The sequence below is a fragment of the Nuphar pumila genome, chromosome 1 (assembly GCF_984573655.1).
Source record: "Nuphar pumila chromosome 1, dmNupPumi1.hap1.1, whole genome shotgun sequence".
In the NCBI taxonomy this organism is placed as follows: Eukaryota; Viridiplantae; Streptophyta; class Magnoliopsida; order Nymphaeales; family Nymphaeaceae; genus Nuphar; species Nuphar pumila.
Genome location: NC_143249.1, coordinates 32,115,162 through 32,118,205, shown reverse-complemented (window position 1 = coordinate 32,118,205; position 3,044 = coordinate 32,115,162). Strand labels below are relative to the sequence as shown.

General features: G+C 45.2%; 1 pseudogene across 1 annotated transcript; it reads left to right on the top strand.

The window, feature by feature from the left end:
- The first annotated feature begins 272 nt into the window (after window positions 1–272).
- Window positions 273–1,577, top strand: LOC149848592 (AP2/ERF and B3 domain-containing transcription factor ARF14 pseudogene; annotated as a pseudogene). The gene has a single exon (XR_016430279.1). The product of XR_016430279.1 is annotated as an AP2/ERF and B3 domain-containing transcription factor ARF14 pseudogene (transcript).
- The last annotated feature ends 1,467 nt before the right edge of the window (window positions 1,578–3,044 follow it).

The following is a 3,044-nucleotide window of genomic DNA, read 5'->3' as shown; positions in this document are numbered from 1 at the left end:
CTCTCTCTCTCTCTCTCTCTCTCTCTCTCTCTCTCTCTCTCTATATATATATATATATATATATATATATATATATATATATATATATATATATATATATATATATATATCATATTTGGACTCTTCACATTAAGAGTCGTGGTTAGGGGGGATGCACCCAGAGTTTCTCAAGGTCCACTGCCATGTGAGAAGGATCAACTTGGTGAATGGACCCCATCCTCACACCTTGCCCTTAATTAAAAAACAAAAGCCGATATATATTAAATATGTAACTTTACTTATATGGACACTCCCAATCCCTTAGCTGTGCATACATTTCTTCCTCCCTTGGAATTTCAGTCACCTACCTATCCATTTCTGGCAACCACGCCAATGCAAAGCAATGCGTGTGCTGAAGAAATGATCAGAGGCCCTAGGGAAGGCACCGAACCGGTAGACTCGGTCCCTGGTCTTGAACGACTCGGTAATGGGATCACCTCCGAGTTGGCCAAGTCCTGGCCCTCAACCAGGAAGCTTCCATCCTCCCGCTACAAGGGAGTGGTGCCACAGCCTAATGGCAGATGGGGAGCTCAGATTTACGAGAGGCACCAGCGCATCTGGCTCGGCACGTTCCGAACCGAGACAGAGGCCGCGAAGACCTACGACATAGCTGCCCTCAAGTTTAGAGGCAAGGATGCAGTGACCAACCTCCGGGAGGGCATATGGGCAGAAAACGAGCTCGAGGCACGGTTCCTCGACTCACACTCGAAGGTGGAGATTGTCGACATGCTCCGTAAGAATACCTATCGCGACGAGCTCTTGATGGCGAAGCGGAACCGTATCGGAGGTGTGATGCCCCTGCTAGCGAGACGAGATGCTATTTTGAGGCTTAGGGAGAGGGAAGAGATGTTCGAAAAGGTGCTTACTCCTAGCGATGTAGGGAAATTGAACCGGCTCGTGGTACCGAAGCAGCACGCCGAGAAGTACTTCCCGGTCACAGGCAGGAGACTCGAGGCCATGCTGTTGAACTTTGAGGATGAGGGGGGGAGGGTATGGAGGTTCAGGTACTCTTACTGGAACAGCAGCCAGAGCTATGTGCTAACAAAAGGGTGGTGCAGGTTCGTGAAGGATAAAGGACTAAAGGCTGGGGATACAGTGACCTTTGCTAGGTCTACTGGTCCGGAGAGGCTCAATTTCATAGGCTGGAAGCATGGCATGGTTCAAGACAAGGCGCACCCACATCCGCACTGGGATCGCTCCATCTGGCAGCCATTGATTTCACGAGAGCAAAGGCCAGCCAAGTTGGTTCGGCTCTTTGGGGTTGACCTTCTGAAAGCACCCGATGTTCTTGGTGGTTGTGGTGATAAGTTGTGCAATTTGGAGTCCGTGAGAGGTGAGTGCTGCAAGAAACAAAGGTGTTAGGCGTTTTTCTTATTGTTATTTTTCTGTTGATATTTGAAATAAGTTGAATGACAGCATAAATTTAGGAACGCTTAATACATCAGACATGCATATCTCTCTCTCGTGTGAGAGGTGTGTGCTACCACAAACAACGGTGTTAAGGCTTTTTCTTACTGATATTTTCTGTTGATATTGAATTAAGTTGGGTGATTGTCAGTACAAACACAGGAAGGATAACACGTCAGTCTCAGACACCTAGGCCTCTCTCTCTCTCTCTCTCATGAGAGGGGGAGTGCTACCACAAACAAGGGTGTTAGGGCTTTTCTTAGTGTTATTTTCTGTTGACATTGAATTAAGTTGGGTGATTGTCATTTGTTAGTACAAACATAGGAAGGATAACACATCAGACACTTAGGCCTCTCTCTCTCTCTCTGCTCATGAGAGGCCGGGGAGTGCTGCCACAAACAAGGGTTTTAGGTTTTTCCTTACTGCTATTTTCTGTTGATATATATTGAATTAAGATGGGTGATTGTCATTTGTTAGTACAAACATAGGAAGGATAACACATCAGACACCTAGGCCTCTCTCTCTCATGAGAGGCCGGGAAGTGCTGCCACAAACAAGGGTGTTAGGCTTTTCCTTACTGATACTTTCTGTTGATATTGAATTAAGTTGGGTGATTGTCAGTACAAACATAGGAAAGATGACCCATCAGACATCTTGGCCTCTCTCTCGACAAAGTAAATGTACGACATCCATATTTTAGCAAACTCCAACAAAAGAAAATTAAAGTAGATGCTGTCATGTGATTGGCCTGTGTCACATAAGGGATCACTTAATCGATTCCTAAATCCCAACATCATTCTTGCATCGGTCATGTAGACCTCTATTGGCTTCTGCCTCCTGTCATGGTGGAAATAGGTCAAATTGGTGCCAGTAGGGCTTTACACTTATATGACAGCATACCAATGTTGCAGCTGTAAACAAACCACACACACCAAAGATGAGGCTGGGTCTTTCAAATGCTATAAGGTTTGTTATTTATGATACCATTTTTTCAGAAGTATTCTGTTAGCAACAAAGCTGGGAAAAGGTGCAATAAGTGCTAAGCAAGATGAGACTGAGCAACCAACGGGGCCTCCGCTTGTGTGGCAGGAGCAATTAGTGCAAGTCACCTTGTGTTGGGAGGTTGCAAGTTTGAATCCCTATGGTATGGTTGTATTACCTAAGCCCAGATTTCTAAGATGAGAATGTGCATGCCAGGTTCTTGACTATGTCACCATGGAAAAAGGTGTGCAATCAGTCTGTCTTTGTGTGTGCGCGCGCGGCGTGCATGCATGCACATACACGTGTGTATGCGTGCACATGACAAAAATTAATGATTGGCATTTGATATGAGCCATGTCAAACCTAGTTGGATCTTGCATTGGTTAGGCTCAACTTACAAACTTGCTTAATAGATTGGAAACATATTTACTCTTAGCTCTTACTAGGTCTTTTTTTATATATAAGGAACCTGCCTAATGACTAGGGGTAAAGCCACTTTACGGGGACCCCTAGCTTAAGGGCATATGGGTCAGGGTCACCCAGGGGCGGCTCAAGAGAAGTTGAGGCCCTAAGCATATTTCATTGGAGGCCCATATTTCTTCATTTTTTTTTTATTG